Raw genomic sequence first — 18501 nt, 5'->3', positions numbered from 1 at the left:
GGAAGAATTTTCAATGATTTTGGGGAAAACAGTGTCCCAAAGAAACCATAGCCTGCTCAGGATATCAGCTCATGAGGAAAGTGGAGACCACCTCCTTCGTTCACTGATATGCAGAGATTCCAGCAGAATATTAACTGACAATGATGAGACTAGCAAACCAGGATCCACAGCAGAAGAGGATCTGTCATGGATTAATGCTCATGCTTTGTGTGCTAGGGGGGCCCACCCTACCCAGCCTGCAAACAGCCCCGAGAACCCAGGGGGCCTGAAGCTCGCCCCCAGCCAGGTTCGGACCAGCCCAAGCTGCCTGGGTGACCTGTGCATCCACCTGCCTGTCTGGAGACACACCAGGCCTCCGGTCTCCATCTCTGAGCTGAAAACCCATAGCTCATGTGTTAAGCTGATGTTCCTTTCCCTTGTTTTCACATATCTATTAGAGGATTTTGATTTATGGTTACCTTGGGTTTCATATATGTTGATCTATATCAATGTCTAGTTGTTTTAAACTGATACTCATTGAAGTTCAAATAAGTTCTAAAAGATCTACTCTTTTATGCCCTCCCCCATATTTTCTGTTTTTGATGTCCTCTTTTCCATCTTCTTATCTGTCCCGTAACTATTTGTCATAGGTGGAGTTGATTTTATAATTCTTTTCAAACATTCATAGTCGCTTATTTAAGTGGTTTCATTCACAGCCTTTTGTATGTTTCCTTCTTTCTTTCTTTTTTTTTTTTTAGGGCTATGAACACAGCATATGATTTGACACCAGAGCTGGGGGTGGAATCACAGCTGCAGCTTCTGGACCACACTTCAGACACAGAAATGCAAGATCTGAGCCACATCTGTGACCCGTGCTGCAGCTTGTCCCTATACCAGATCCTTAACCAGTGAGGCTAGGAATTAACCATGCAGCCTCCTGGATATGAGCTGGGTTCTTAACCTGCTAAGCCACAATGGGAACTTCCATTTTTTGCCTTTAAAGTCGGATTTTCCCCTTGCTATCCATTCTTATCTATCTTTTGTCTTTTTTGGGAGCTACACCTGTGGCCTATGGCAGTTCCCATGTTAGGGGCCAGTGGAGCTGTAGCTGCCAGCCTGCACCATAGCTCAGGGCAACACAAGGTCCTTAATCCACTGAGTGAGGCCAAGGAACAAGCCCATGTCCTCATGGATATGAGTCGGGTATGTTACCAATGAGCTGCAATGGGAACTCCCATTATTTCTTGTAGTCTTTTCTTTTTCACTGCAAGAAGACCTTTGAATATTTCTTATAATGTCAGTTGAGGACTGATGAGCAGATATAGGGAGCGGTTAACATACTTGAAAAACAATTGCAACCACATATCCAAACCAAACACTAAATTCACCAAAACCAAAAAGAAGAGAAAACAACCCTAAAGTAAAAGGAAATCATCCAAGAAAGAAAGAATGAAAAAGATAAGAAAGGAATGAAACAAAGTGAAACACTAACTCAACTGGGACATGAGTTATAAAACACAATAAATACATATTTTTCAATAATCACCTTAAATGTCAATGGACTGAATGCTCCAATCAAAAGACAGTGGCAGACTGCATTAAAAAACAAAAAGCCTACAATATGCTGCCTCCAAGAGACACAACTGAGGGCAAAGACCCCTATAAACTGAAACTGAGGGAATGGAAAATGATATATCATGTGAATGGAAAAGACAAGGAAGCAAGTCTTTGTAACATTCACCTCAGACAAAGTAGGCTTTAAAACAAAGGCCATAAAGAAAAGCAAAGTAGGACACTAATGATAAAAGGAAAATGTAAGAGGATATTACAATCATCAATATATATGCCTCTAAAATAAGAGCATTCAAATACATAAAATTAATACTAACAGACATAAAAAGACAAATTGAGGGGGATACAATAAGGTTAGAGGAGATTTTAACACCCCACTCACATCAATGCACAGGTCCTTGGGACTGAGTATCAGTAAGCCAAACAAGATCTTCAATGACACAAAAGAAACATTACGCTTAATGATATTTTCAGGACTTTATACCCAAATGTATACATTACATCCAAAAATATCAGAATATACATTCTTTTCAAGTGCATGTGGAATAGTCTCATGGACTCACCGCATATGGGGGCATATAACTGAAGTCAACAAATTTCAGAGTAAAGAAATTTCTTCAAGCATCTTCTCTGACCACAATGGCATGAAACTAGAAATCAACCACAGGACAATAAAATAAGACTACATGGAGACTAAACAACATGCTACTAAACACACACAATGGGTCAATGAGGAAATCGAAAGGGAATTTTAAACATACCTTGAGATAAATGACAGAGAAAACACAATCAGTCAAAATCTATGGGATGCTGCAAAAGCTGTTCTCAGAGGGAAGTTCATAACAATACAGTCCTTCCTCAAAGAAGAAGAAAATCATCTTCTACCTCCTAAAAGCATTAGAAAAAGAAGAACAAACAAAAAAGAAAGTCCTCAAAAGGAAGGAAATCATAAACATCAGAGAGGAAATCAAGACAATAGAGATTCAAAAAACAACAGCAAAAATTAAGAGAACCAACAGCGGTTCTTTGAAAGGGTAAAACAAAACTGACAAAACTCTGGACAGACTCACCAAGAAGAGGAAAGAACTCATATCAACCCAGTGAGAAATGGAAAAGAAGACATCTCAACAGATACTACAGAAACACAAAAAACCAAAAGAGAACACGATGAACAATTAAAATGCTAACAAATTTGACAACCCAGAAGAAATGGACATTTGAGACACATGAATTCTTCCTATCAAGGAGAAATAGATATGTTGAACAGAATTATCATTAAAAATGAAATCAAATATGTAAGAATAACATTCACTACAAGCAGAAGTTCAGGACATGATGGCTTCAGGAGCAAATTGTACCAAACATACAAGAAGGAATTTAGACTCATCCTTCTTAACCTTCTCCACAGGGTGCAAGAATAAGGAACATTCCCAAGGACATTCGATGAAGCCACCTTCACCCTCATAGCAAAATAAGACAATGACATTACCAAAAAGAAAATTATAGGCCAGTATCTTTGATCCATCGAAACGTAAAAATTCTCAACAAAATTTTAGCCTACTGAATCCAACTACATATAAAAAAGATCATACACCATGACCATGTGGGATTCATCCCAAATTCACAAGGATGAGTAAGCATGTACAAAACATTCAATGTCATACACCACATTAAAAAAAAAGGAGAGTTAAAAACCAGAAGAGAAGTTCGACAGCTACAGAAAAAGCATTTGAAAAAAATCCATCTTCCACTCATGATAAAAAAAACTCTAACCAATTTGAGTAAAGAGGGAATATGTCTTAACATAACAAAGGTATATTATCTTTATATCCAATAAAATCCTCAGTGGGGAAAAGCTGAAAGCCTTCCACTAAAATATGGAACCAGACAAGGATGCTCACTCTAACCCCTTTTATTCAACCTAGTATTAGAACTCAAAGCCATGGTAAGCAAACAAACCAAAATGAAAGGGAATACGAGAGGTAAAACTCTGACTCTATGCAGATGACATGATAGCTAGAGCAAAAACCCTAAGGGCTCCACACAAAAGCTACTTGAACTGAACGACGGATTCAGCCAAGTTGCAGGACACAAACTATCACTCAGAAATTGGCTGCATTTTGGTATACTAACAATGAAATATTAGAAAAGGAATATAAAAATACAATGCCTTTTCTTTATTTATTTTTGTCTTTTGCCTATTCTTGAGCTGCTCCCACGGCATATGGAGGTTCCCAGGCTAAGGGTCTAATTAGATTTGAAGCCATCGGACTATGCCAGAGCCACAGCAATGCAGGATCTGAGCCACATCTGTGACACACACCACAGCTCATGGCAATGCTGGATCCTTAACCCACTGAGCAAGCCCAGGGAATGAACCTGCAACCTCACTGTTCCTAGTCGGATTTGTTAACCACTGTGCCATGATGGGAACTCCTAAAAAGCCTTTTAAAATCAAGTCCACCAACACTGAATACCTAGGAATAAACCTGACCAAGGAGGTAAAAGACTTTTATGCTGAGAACTATTAAACATTATTCAAGAAAAATAAAAAGGATACTTACAAATGGAAAGATATTCCATACACCTTGATTGGAAGAATTCATATTGTTAAAATGGCCACAGTACCCATAGCAATCTGCAGGGTTAATTCAATCCCTTGCCAATTACCCATGACATCTTTCACAGAACTAGAACAAATGATCTGAAAATTCACGTGGAACCATTAAAGACTGAGAATGGTCTACAAAAAATCTAAGGGAAAACAACAACAACAATAACAACAAACATCCAGATGCATAACTTTTCCAGACTTTAAACAATACTTCAAAGCTACAGTAATCAAGGCGGTGTGGTACTGGTAAAAAAAAAAAAAAAAAAAAAAAAAAAAAAAAAAAAAAAAAAAAAAAAAAAAAAAAAGACATGGAGATGAATGGAACACAATAGAGAGCCCAGAAATTAACAAAGACACCTAAGGTCAATTCACTTCCAACAAAGAAGGCAAGAATACAAAACTGGAAAAAGACACTCTCTTCAGTAAGTGGTGCTGGGAAAACTGGAGAGCTAGGTGTAAATCAAGGAAAACACAACACACCCTTGCACTGTGCACAAAAGTAAACTCAAAATGGCTCAATGTCTTAAAACTAAGACAAAACACTCTAAAACACCTAGAAGACAACACAGGCAAACATTCTCTGACAGTGTGCATACAGATATTTTCTTAGGCCAGTCTCTTAAGGTATTAATAGAAAGAGAAACAAAAATAGACCAATGGGATGTAAGCAACTTGAGAGCATTTGCACAGCAAAGGAAACCAGGACAAAATCAAAAAGACAACCTACAGAATGGGAGAAAATAGTTGCAAAGGCTGCAACTGACAAGGGCTTCATCTACAAAATAAACCAACAACTCACAAACTCAACAGCAAAACAGCAAACAACCCAAGTCATTAATAACAGGCAGGAGACCTACATAGACATTTCTCCAGAGAAGACATGCAGATGGGCAATGGACATAGGAAAAATTGCTCAACATCACTACTATTAGAGAATGGCAAATAAAAAATGACAATGAGATACCACCTCACACCAGTCTGAACAGCTACCATTTATAAAGAAGTCTACAAATTACAAATGCTGGAGAGGGTATGGATAGAAGAGAACCTGCCTAACTGTTGGTGGGAATGTAAATTGGTACACCCAGTATGGAAAATGGTATGGACATACTTCAGAAAACTAAATCTAGAACACCATAGGATCCAGCAATCCCACTCCAGGCCATATCTGGACCAAGCTTTCATTAAAAAAGATCAATGCACCAATGTGTTCACTGCAGCACTATTCACAGTAGCCAAGACATAGAAACAACCTAAAAGCCCATCTACACATGAAAGGATTAAGAAGTGGTACTTATACACAGTGGAATACTACTCAGCCACAAAAAAGAACTAAATAATGCCATTTGCAACAAGAGGGATGGAACTGGAGACTCTCATACCAAGTGAAGAAGTCAGAAAGAGAAAGACAAATGTCATATGGTATCACTTATGCCTGGAATCTAACATATGGCACAAATGAACCTACCTACAGAAAAGAAACAAGTTCATAGACATACAGAAGAGACTTGTGGGTGCCAAGGAGAAGGGGGTGGGTGTGGGATGGCATGGGTCTTTGAGGTTAGTAGATGTCAACCATTGCCTTTGGAGTGGATAAGCAATGAGATCATGTTGCATATCACAGGGAACTCTATCCAACCACTTGTAATGGAACAGGAGGGTGGATGGTGTGAGAGCAGAAACTGACACAACATTGTAAATCAACTATAATACCTTTCAAAAAAGTTATATGCACCCATAAGCTCATGGCAACTTAATTGACAGTATCCAATATAAGTAGGTCAACAAAATCTCTACTGATTTGTGAATTCATTTGTGAAAGAGGTTGGGGGGGTAGAGAGTATGGACTTAAAAAGAATGTGAGACAAGGACAAAGCCAGAAAGAATGACAGAGAAAGAGCAGAGAGAAAGAGCACCGAGAGACAGAAAGAAGGAACACAGGGAAAGGGGAGATAGTAGAACTCCCACAATTATCCTGAGCTGATCTATATGTTAGAACCCAGTCACCAGAGTCCATCCACTCTGGAAAGCTGAGGGTTACACGCGGATGGTTGAACTGGAAGCAAGAACGCCCCAGGAGCCATTGTGGGGGCAGCATGCCACAGAGGCTGAGAAGAGGCACTTGGACTTGAACCTAAATATATCAGGTGGACCTGGAAGGTTGTGTGCCAGAGGGGTGATCCCTGAATTTTATTGAATGTCAACCCTCCCATGGGGGGACTAGGAAATAAGAAGAAATGGGACTTTCTCTAGATCCTAGAGCAGACTCAGGCCTGTCTCTCTTGTATTTTGGGCTATGCCAGCCCTTTAGGTCACCTTTCCTTCACCAAGTGTATATGTGAACTCCATGGCATTACCAGCCCAGTGGGTTTTAAAGGCTCTGTCAGTTGTTCTCATTCTATGCACCTGATGGCTTCCATGGGAAGTAGAGGGTGGAATGACCTCCACTGTGCAGAGGGAGGATGGGGAGATGCTGAGAGGAATGTAGCTGGTCCAGGCTCACATGACTGGTAAGCAGGAGAAGCTGGGTCTGAAGCCAATTGTATCTTCAGAGTTGGGGCCCTGGTGGCACCCAGGCCTCTTAGAAATTTGGGGGTGGGCTGTGTGTGTGTCAATGGGCTGGGACTTGGCCTGCAGTCCAGGATGAGCAGTCAGCATCCCAGATATGTCATTGGGAATCATTCTGTGAGGAAGCCTGGGTAAGGAGACTCAGGCAGTGACCTCATGTCCCTGGCAAGAAAGGCCAAGAGAACTTACAATCTGGGTAACAAGGGACCCACACTCTAGACAAGACTCCTTCACAGTTGACTTCATTGGAGAACCTCAAGGGAACATGTGGTATTGTGGCCTTGGGGAAGCCATCCGTAACAGCTGGTTTCAATGGTTGTAGGCACTGGGTCAGGTCTCACTTGAGGTGCCTATGACCCTTTGCCCAGAGGAAACCAAAGGCCCAAACGGAGCCCAAGGGTAGGGAAGTCCAGGCCAGGCCACTACTCTGATCTCAGCTAGGTAGCCCTCTCTGCCCTCCCAGTATGTATGGAGGTGGGGGCAGGGAGGGTTGAGGAGGAGTGGGTCTGCCTCTAGGCTGATGACAGGTCAGAAGCCTGGTGAGCCAGCCATGTCCAAAGCCCAGGTCAAAGCTGGCTGCTTGAGGACATGGGGAGCTAGAGCAGCATCCTTCAGGCCAAGCTTTATCCCAAGACCTCTAGGAATACCTCTTTCTACCTGGGTGGATATCTGAACAGACACACATATGGACCTGATTTGGAGGAAGGTCGTGTGGGCAAAAGCAGCAGTGAGGATGGTCAGGTGGGACTCTGATACCTCTGGGGTGGACTCACTGCTGGTCTTGTGGGTGCAGATCCCCACACCAGAGCTTGGCGATGGTCTGGTTGATGGGGAAACCCAATCTCTCTCTGTGAGTGAGGGGCTGGTGAGCCACACCAGCACTGAGGGCCAGTTCACACTTGTGTCTGCATCTGGTCCTGCAGGAAACCCAGAGGCAAGACAGTATCCACAACTCCTGCAGGGGGAACATGCACCTGCTCCTGCAGGAGATCCACAGCAAGATCAGGATCCACAGCAACAAGAAGAAACTGCACCTGATGCTGCAAGAGACCCAGAGCCTGGTCAGGATTCCCAGCTCCTGCAGGGAGAACCAGCATCTGTTCCTGCATTAGACCCTCAGCCCAGTGAGGACTGACCACCCCTCAAGAGAGAACATGCCCCTGGGCCTGCACGAGAACAAGATCCAGGTACAAAACTAATACTCCTGGTGGGTGAACCTGGAACTACTATTCCTCCTGTTCCTGCACTGGTAGGAGCCACATCAGCAGTCACTGAGCCCATGGGCCCAATGCCTCTGCAACCATTCTCACTGTCCGCTCTAGTTCCACACCATCGACCCTCTCACCAACCCGATCTTTATTTCATTCTACACGACATATTTTCTGTTTTTATTTATTTGATTCTCTTTCTTTCTTTTTGCTGTCATGTTATTCAGCTTCTATATATTTAAGTTCAAAATAAAACATTAGAAATAATAGTAATAATAATAAAATTTAAGTTTAAAATAACATTGAAGCATTTTCCATTTTAAACGGTGTCATTCAGATGCATTCCCAATGTGTGTCACCATCACCACTGTCTAGCTTGAGACTATTTCATTCCCCAAAATAAAACCAAAGCGGAGTCCCCATTCCCCCATCCCCCAGCCCCTGACAACTTCGAATCTTTCTTTCTCAGCATCTTTCCCTATTCTGGCTGTTTCCTGGAATGAATCCATACAAACTCTGTCTTTCTCTCTCTGCCCACATATTTTAAGAGGGCAGAGAAGGCCTGAACATGCCTGTGCTCCAAAATCCTCTCAAAACAAATGTTCTAACAAGAACCTGAGCAAACACATGCAATTCCAACAAGAGGCCATGCACATGGCTAGTCTCTGTTAGAAATGCCTGACCACTCTGAGGAGAACACACACAAATGTAAGCATTATGGAGACAGCATTGGTTATCATCAATCTGGCAGGTTGTTAGTTGGGTGACCACCAGCCCAGGTGACAATGTGAGGATGCAGAGCACCCCAGGAGATCTCCGAGGGAATCATGAACAGTCCACTCTGGGAGAAAAGTGTGCAAGACCCAGCAAAGTCCCAGGGGTGTACCCCTTTCCTAGAATTGGGTTTCCTTAGAGTTGATCCCACTAAAATTTGTGCTCAAATCTTTAAACACGTCTTTTCATGTGAATCCATCACAGCATGAGTTCACACAGTAGGGGACTGGAAAGAACACAGATTTTTATGGGAGGGGATGGGATCCATGAATTCTGCTCCAATGAACAAATGAAGACTGTGCAGCTCACAAAGGGGGTGCTGAATCTCAACCAGTTAACAGGCAATACACATTTAAAAAAAAATTATATGCACCCATATGCTCATGGCAGTAAATTGACAATATCCAATACATGGGCATTATATGCCAAAAAAGCAGCCCTAAAGAGACAAAAACAAAACAAAATAAAATAAAATAAAATAAAATGGGAAAAGATACTCTCTTCAGCAAGTGGTACTGGGAAAATTGGAGCGCTGCATGTAAATCAATGAAACCAGAACACACCTCACACCATACACAAAAATAAACTCAAAATGGCTTAATGACTTAAACCTAAGACAAGACACTATAAAATGCCTTGTAGAGAACACAGTCAAAACATTCTCTGACATCAACCATACAAATGTCTTCTTAGGTCATTCTCCCAAGGCAACAGACATAAAAACATAAATAAACCAATGGGACCTAATCAAATGGACAAGCTTTTGCACAGCAAAGGAAACCAGAAAAAAAAAAAGACAACCAAGAGAATGCGTGGAAGTAGTTTCAAATGGGGCAACTGACAAGGGCATAATCTGCAAAATATACAAACATTTCATTACAACTCAACAGCAAAACAACCACTCAACTGAAAAACCATTAGAAGACCTCCACAGACATTTCTTCAAAGAAGACATATGGATGGCCAACAGGCACATGAAGAGTTGCTCAACATCACTAATGATTAGAGACATGCAAATCAAAACTACCATGAGGTACCACCTCACACCAGTCAGAATGGCTAATACTTACAAGTCTACAAATCAGAAATGCTGGAGAGGGTGTGGAGAAAAGGGAACCCTCCTACACTTTTAGTGGGAATATACACTGTTACAATCAATATGGAAAACAGAGTGGATGTACCTCAGAAAACTAAACATGGAACTACCATATTATCAAGCAATCACACTCCTGGGCCTATCTCAGGACAAAACTTTCATTGAAAAAGATACATGCACCCCTATATTCATTGCAGCATTATTCACGACAGCCAAGACATGGAAATAACCTAACTGTCCATAGATAAATAAATGGATAAACAAGATGTAGTAAATATACATGATGGACTACTACTCAGCTATAAAAAAGAACAAAATAATGCCATCTGCAGCAACATGGATGCTCTCATACTAAGTGAAGGTAGTCCAAAAGAGAAAGACAAATTCCATATGATGTCACTTATATCTGGAATCTAATGTATGGCACAAATGAACCCATCTACATAAAGAAATAAAACCCATGGACAGGGAGGACAAACATGTGGTTGCCAAAGAGTGGGGAGGGCACTGGATGGACTGGGAGTTTGGGGTTAGTAGATGCACTTGGAGTGGACAAGCAATGAGTCCCGCTGTATAGCAAATAGAACTACATCCAATCACTTGGGATGGAATATGATGGAGGATAATGTCAGAAAAAGAATGCATATGTGTGTATTACTAGGTCACTGTGCTGTACAGCAGAAATTAACAGAACATGAGATGTCAACTATAATTTACATAATTTCTATAAAAAAATAGATAACAAGGACATACTGTACAGCACAGGAAAATCTACTCTATACTGTGTGATGACCTACATGGGAATAGAATCTGAAAAAAATGGATATAAGAACATGTATAACTGATCTAAATTACTGGCCATCTGAAACTAACAACTCTGTAAGTTAAATATACTCAAATAAAAATTTTTAAAAAAAGACACAGAGTGGCTGAATGAATGGAGAACAAGACCCTTATCTATGCTGTCTATGAGAAACTCACTTCAGACAAGAGGATGGAAAAAGCATTCCATGTATATGAAAAACGAGAAGAAAGCTAGGATAGCAATATTTGTATCAGATAAAATATACTTTAAAACAATGACTCTAAGAGACAAAGAATGCCAACACATGGTGATAGATCCATCCAAAATGAAGATATAGCTGTAAATACATAGGCAACCAACATAGGCCCACCTCAAAACACAAGGCAAAAACAATCAAACACAAATGGAAACCATGACAGTAACACAATAAAAGTAGGGGGCTTTAGGACCCCACTTACATCAATGGACAGATTACTCATACAAAATCAATAAGGAAACCCTGGCCTTTAATGACACATTAGACCTCCCCAAAATTTATACATATAAAATTTTCATTCAAAAGCAGGAGGACACATGATTTGACGTTTCATGCAAGAGAACCAGGAAAGCCAATGGTCAATGCAGTCCAAGTCTGAAGGCTGAGAACCAATTAAGCCAATGCTGTAAATCTGAGCCCAAAGACTTGAGAATCTGAGACTCTGTGGGCCAGTGGTGGAAGTCCCGATCTGGTCTGAAGGCCTAAAAACCAGGAGCACCTATATCCAAGACAAGAGATGGAGGTCCCAGGTCATGACCATAAGAAAATGTCTTCTTCACTTTTGTCTTCTATTTAGACTCTCATCAGGTTGGACTATGCCCACAAGCATTGGGGAGGGCAAACTTCTTTATTTCGTCTACTAATTCAAATGCTAATCTCTACCAGAAATACCCTCACAGACACACCAGAATTCTTTTACTAACTATTAGGGCATACCCTAGCCAGTACAGTTGACATACACAATTAAGCATAATAGAAGTCCCATTTGGTTTTGCTTATTTTGACTCAAAGTATACCCTCCAAATTCCATAACCTAAGACACAGATTTGGGCAAAACAGCTTGCCACCTTAATCTTTCCAAAACATAGCCTGTAGCTATAACACACAATTCAGCATTTCAAAATGTCCTCTAAGTTCTAGGGCTGTGACTATTTATCTGTTCTTGCAATAAAACTATGAGAATTTGTTGTGCATTAGAGACTCTTCCCCAGGAAATATGCATGATTCATATACACATACAAAGGAGTGAAACTAGACTACTGTCTTACACCATATATAAAACATTAACACAAAATGGATTAAAGACACGAATGCAGAACCTGAAAGCATAAAATTGCTCAAAGATAGCACAGATGAGCTCCTTGACACAGGTCTTGTCAATGATGTCTCGGGTCTGCCTCCAAAAGCAAAAGCAACAAAAGCTAAGATAAGCAAGGAGAGCTACATCAAACTAAAAAGCTTCTGCAGAGCAAAGGAAATCACCAACACAATTAAAAAGCAACCTACTGAATGGGAAAAGAATGTTTGCAAATCCTACATCTGATGAGGAGTTAATCTCCAAAATATATAAGAAACTCATCTGGCCCACACCAAAAACCTAAGGAATACAATTACAAATGAGACAGAGTAGTTATCTAACCCCTCCTCTTGAATGTGGGCTAGCATTACTAATTTCCCTTGAACAAACAGAATGTGACACTATGAGACTTACAAGGCCAGGTCAGAAAAGTCTCTACAAATTATGCCAGGCTCTCTCCCTTGGGGCATTCATTCTGAGATTCTTCAGCTCTCATGTAAGTCGTTCAGTTGCCTGCAAGCCACCATGGTCAACTGAAAATTGTATAGAGACCATCTGGAAAGACAGACAGACAGACACACACACACAGATATACAAAAATACAGAGAGATAGAGTGATACCCACCCATGCAGCCCCACTATATCTGGAGTGGATAGACAAGGGAGGGTGTCAGATTCCTTCCTGCCAGAGGAAGTCTGAAGTGAGCAAGTGATTACCATTAATACATTAAGGCTAGTACACAGGGCTGAAGGACAACAGGTTACATTTTTTTTAATTCTAAACTTTAATTCTAAACATTTACTACCACAAGATCCCTACAAAACAGACATCTTTTACATAAGGATTTTGATAGAAAAATGTTTGAGTACACTGTGACATTTGCAAGAATTGCTGTGTCTTCAACTAATACTTCAAAGAAACTATATTTCTCCTAATCAAAATATCTATTATTTATCACAACCCATCTTTGGAAAAAGTGCATAATGTTTTTGGACCAATTCAAAGTCATTACCCATATCCATACCTGCTGATCAATTGCATGTGTGTGTCAAACACAATTACACACCATCCTAATTACAGACTGGGAGCGATGAAATAGGGCTCAGAGAACATGGGTCTACCACTCATTTTTCATAAGAGGAAATTAAGGCCAGAGAGAGTGAGATATATCTGCACAGCACCACAGCCCCACAGATGTTCTTTCAATAATTCATACATAAAAAGTCAAACCTTTCGCTAGTGTAAGATTATGAAAATGAGCTTTGAAAGTCCATAGTGTTTATATATTTCATCTTTCTGAAATGAATACGGTACATTTTGAGCTAAGATTATTGCTGTATTTCTTTCTTGATAAGTACTCAACTATTTTATCCATTTAAGGAAGAATATATCCTTTCCTTATTGATAAAGAAAAATCTGTTTCTAACTATAATGATCATTCTGCTCTCTTCCATGTTGATGCCTCTCCTATATTTTAATTTTCTGGTTATTTGCACTCCACTTCATTTTTTAAAAATCGCAGTAATCTACTGGAAAGGGCTAAATATGACCATAAGACTTTGAGGGGACTCAAGATACATTTTTGCCCTTAGGCTCAACAAACTACAGAATCACACAATGAATTCATCAACCAACATGATATGTGCAAAGAGTACTTATGATTTAAAAGTCAATTAAATCAGGAGTTCCCATCTTGGCTCAGTGGTTAACAAATCTGACTAGGAACCATGAGGTTGTGAGTTCCATCCCTGGCCTTTCTCAGTGGATCAAGGATCTGGCATTGCCATAAGCTGTGGTGCAGGTCACAGACACAGCTTGGATCCTGCATTGCTGTGGCTCTGGTGTAGGCTGGGGGCTACAGCTCCAATTTGACTCCTAGCCTGGGAACCTCCATATGCTGTGGAAGTGGCCCAAGAAATGGCAAAAAGTTAAAAAAAAGTCAATTAAATCAATGAGGCAAACAAAGCTGACTTAGCTGTCAAAATGTTAACAGATCAATAATTTATCAACAGAAATACAGTACACATTCCAAAAGCAATGAGATCCTGCTGTGTAGCACTGGGAACTATATCTAGTCACTTAGGATGGAGTATGATAATGTGAGAAAACAGAATGTGTACATGTAGGCATAGCTGGGGCACCACGCTGTACAGGAGAAAAAAAATGTATTGGAAAAGAAACTATTTAAAAAATAAAATAACAAAAAAAGAAATACAGTACACAGAATAGAGAAGATGGTTGGTCTTCCAACTTAAAGCAAAATTAAATTTAAAATCCATAGTGAGGAGATGGGATGAAGATGGTGGAATAGAAGGACTGGAGCTCAACTTCTCTCCTAACAACAACAAAATGCACAACTAAAGACTGAGCAATCTCCACTGAAATGGACTGGAAACCTTAAAAAAGGTATCCTACTCTAGAAGAAAAAGAGGAGGCCACATCAAGAGGTAGGAGGGGTGATTTCCTGACATAAACAACCTCATACCTCCTGGGTTGGAAGCCCCACAGACTGGAAACTAACTGGCTCACAGAGATGCACCTCCAGGAGTTAGAGTTCCCAGCCCCACATCAAACCCTCAGATGCTGGGATCTGTCACTGGGAGAAAGAGCCCCTGGAGCATCTGGCATTGAAGGCCAGTGGGGCTTGTGTGCAGGAGCTCCACAGGACTGGGGGAAACAGAGACCCCATTCTTAAAAGGCACACACAGACTTTCACATGCACTGGGTCCCAGGGCAAAGCAAAGTCTCCATAGGAATCTGGGACAAACCTGACTACAGTTCTTGGAGGACATCCCAGGAAAACAGGGGTGAATGTGGCTGGTTGTGAGGGAAGAACATTGAAAGCAAAGCTATCTGGAATATTCAGCAGCTGCCTTTCTCTGGAGGTGGCCATTTTGGGAAAATATGGCCCCACCCATCAGTCAGCTCTGAGAAGCCCCAGGGCAAACAACAATCCAGGTGGGATCATAACCCTGACCCTCAGTAAACATGCTACTTAAAGACCCCTCAGGAACACAGCTGCCTCTAATCCCATCCAGAGACTAAGTCCCATCCACCAGAGGGATTACAATCAGCTCCACCGACCAGTGGGCAGGCATCAGCCCCCTCCCATCAGGAAGCCTACAACAAGCCCCCATGCTGACTTCAGCCACAAGGGAGGCAGGCACCAGAAGCAAGAGCAGCTGCAACTCTATTTTCTGTAAAAAATCACCACACCAAAAACCTATAAAAATGAAAAGACGGAGAACTATGACTCAGATGAGGGAGAAAGGGAAAACCCCAGAAAATCAGCTAAGCCATTAGGAGACTCTCAGCCTCCAGGAAAAAGACTTTAGATTGTTGATGCTGAAGATGATGCAAGACATTGGAAATTCACTGGAGGCAAAGATGGATAACTTACAGGACACACTGAGATACAAGACATAAAACTTAAACCAGAAGAGATACAAAATACAATAACTGAAATAAAAAATTCACTAGAAGTAGCTAACAGCAAAATACAGGAAGCAGAGGAATGAGTAAGTGAGGTGGAGGACGGATTAGTGGGAATTACGGATGCAGAACAGAAGAGAGAAAAAAGACTGAAAACAAATGAAGAGAGTCTCAGAGAACTCTGGGACAATGTTAAACGCACCAACATCCATACTACAGGGGTGCCAGAAGGAGAAGAGAGACAGAAGGGGACAGAAAAAATATTCCAAGAGATAGTAGCCAAAAACATTACTAACATGGGAAGGGAACTACTCACTCAAATCCAGGAAGCACGAGTACCATATAAAATAATCCTAAGGAGGAATACACCAAGACACATATTAATCAAACTGACCAAAATTAATGACAAAGAGAAAATCTTGAAAGCACCTAGGGAAAAGAAACAAATAACATACAAGGGAACCCTGATAAGGTTATTGGCAGATTTTTCAGCAGAGACTCTGCAGGCCAGAAGGGAGTGGTGTGATATACTTAATGTGATGAGTAGAAAAAAACTCCAACCAAGATTACTTTACCCAGTAAGGCTCTCCTTCAGATTTGAAGGAGAAATCAAAACCTTCACAGACAAGCAAAAGCTGAGAGAATTCAGCAACACTAAACTAGCCTTACAACAAATACTAAAGGAACGTCTCTAGGCAGAAAAGAAAAGACAGCAACAGGAAACAAAAATTCCTCAAATGAAAAGGCTCACCCGTAAACGTATATATAAAGTAAAAATACAAAATCATCCATGCACAATTATACCACCAAAATCAGAAATCATGAGAAAAGGTGGGTGTACAAATGCAGGACACTGGAGATGAACTTGCAATTAAGACACCAACAACTGAAAACCATCTCATATACATATAGACTCATATCAAAACATCAGAAAAACTGCAGAAATCTACAATGCATACACAAAGAAAAATCAACTCAAATACAACACTAAGGATAGTCATCAAACCAGAAGATGACAGAACAAGAGATGAAGGAAAGAAAAAAGAGCAATGAAAACAAATCCAAAGCAATTAATAAAATGGCAATAAGAACATACATATCAATAATTACCTTAAATGGTAATGGACTAAATGCCCCAACCAAAAGTCATAGACTGGCTGAATGGACACAAAAATAAGACCCATATATATGCTGTCTTCAAGAGACCCACTTCACATCTAGGGACACATACAAATTGAAAGGGAGAGGATGGAAGAAAATATTCCACGCAAACAGGAATCAAAAGAAAGCTGTTGGAGTTCCCGACGTGGCGCAGGTGTTAACGAATCAGACTAGGAACCATGAGGTTGCGGGTTTGGTCCCTGCCCTTGCTCAGTGGGTTAACAATCCGGCGTTGCCGTGAGCTGTGGTGTAGGTTGCAGACGCGGCTCGGATCCCGTGTTGCTGTGGCTCTGGCGTAGGCCGGTGGCTACAGCTCCGATTCGACCCCTAGCATGGGAACCTCCATATGCCGCGGGAGCAGTCCAAGAAATAGCAGCAACAACAACAACAACAAAAGACAAAAAGACAAAAAAAAAAAAAATGAAAGCTGGCGTAGCAATACTCATATCAGACAAAACAGACGTTAAAATGAAGAATATTTTAAGGAACAAAGGTCATTACATAATGATCAAAGGATCAATCCAAGTAGAAGATATCACAATTTTAAATATCTACGTACCCAACACAGATTCACCACAATATATAAGGCAACTGCTAACACCCTTAAAAAAGGACAGATGGACAATAACACAATCATAGTGGGGGATGTTAACACCCTACTTATAGCAATGGACAGATCAACCAGACAGAAAATCAATAAGGAAACACAGGCTCTGAATGATGCATGAAACCAGATGGACTTAATAGGTATTTATAGGACATCCATCCTATAACAGAATACACATTCCTCTCAAGTGCACATGGAACATTCTCTAAGACTGAGCACATCCTGGGCTACAAATCCAACCTCGGTAACTTTAAGAAAATTGAAATCATATCAAGCATCTTTTCCGACCAAGACACTATATGACTGGAAATCAACAACAAGAAAAAATCTGCAAAAAACACAAACACCTGGAGACTAAACAACATGCTACTAAACAACCAATGGATCACTGAAGAAATCAAAGAGGAAATTAAAAAACACCCAGAAGCAAATAACAATGTAGATACAACACTGCCAAACCTATGGGATGCAGCAAAAGCTGTTCTAAGAGGAAAGTTTATAGCAATACAAGCCCACCTCAGGAAACAAGAAAAAGCTCAAAGAAACAAGCTAACTTTACATCTAAAGCAGCTCAAGAGAGAAGAACAGACAAGACCTAAAGTTAGTTAAAGAAATGATAACGATCAGGGCAGAAATCAATGAAATGGAAACAAAGAAAACCATAGAAAAGATCAATGAAATGAAAAGCTGGTTCTTTGAAGTGTTCAACAAAATTGATACACCCTTACCCAGACTTAGCAAGCAAAAAACAGAGAGGGCTCAAATCAATAAAATTAGAAACAAAAAAGGAGAAGTAACAATGGACATCATAAAAATACAAAGGATCATAAGGGAGTAGTATATGCAACTATAGGCCAATAAAACAGAAAACCTAGAAGAAAAAAGTACAATCTTCAAAGACTAAACCAAGATGAAATAGAAAAGATGAATGCACCAATCACAAGCACTGAAATCGAAACTGTTATTAACAAACTTCCAACAAACAAAGTCCAGGATCAGATGGCTTCAGAGGTGAAGTCTATCAAACATTTAGAGAAGAGCTAACACCTCTCCTTCTGAAACTATTTTAAAAAATTGCAGAGGAAGGGACACTCCCAAACTCATTCTATGAGGACACCATCACCCTGATACCAAAACCAGACAAAGATACAACAAAAAAAGAAAACTACAGGCCAACTTCACTGATGAACATCGATGCAAAAATCCTCACTAAAATACTAGCAAATCGAATTCAATACACTAAAAGGATTGTACATCATGATCAAGTAGGATTTATCCCAGACATCCAATGGTTCTTCAATATCCACAAATCCATCAGTGTGATACACCACATTAACAAACTGAAGAATA

At 40.5% G+C, this 18501-nt stretch overlaps 1 long non-coding RNA gene across 5 annotated transcripts in view; it reads right to left on the bottom strand.

Moving 5' to 3' along the window:
* Positions 1-18501, bottom strand: part of LOC110258474 (uncharacterized) — a 93249-nt gene that overhangs the window by 16259 nt on the left and 58489 nt on the right. For 2 of the 5 annotated variants that reach the window (XR_014840479.1, XR_014840476.1), the window contains exons 4-6: positions 12365-12505; positions 2313-2439; positions 2115-2201 (exon numbers count right to left, since the gene is read on the bottom strand). The exons of 2 other annotated variants lie outside the window; for them this stretch is intronic. This is a non-coding gene — a long non-coding RNA (uncharacterized LOC110258474). The remainder of the gene's footprint in view (positions 1-2114; positions 2202-2312; positions 2440-12364; positions 12506-18501) is intronic. One more of the 5 variants, XR_014840477.1, reaches the window with a different exon arrangement.

Source organism: Sus scrofa, chromosome 3 (assembly GCF_054392235.1).
Source record: "Sus scrofa isolate SSC_HxYL_T2T_F1_AM1 chromosome 3, Sscrofa_HxYL_maternal_Yorkshire_Landrace_v2.0, whole genome shotgun sequence".
Taxonomy (NCBI): Eukaryota; Metazoa; Chordata; class Mammalia; order Artiodactyla; family Suidae; genus Sus; species Sus scrofa.
The sequence above is the reverse complement of the archived record's forward strand: the minus strand, read 5'-3'. Positions and strand labels throughout refer to the sequence as shown.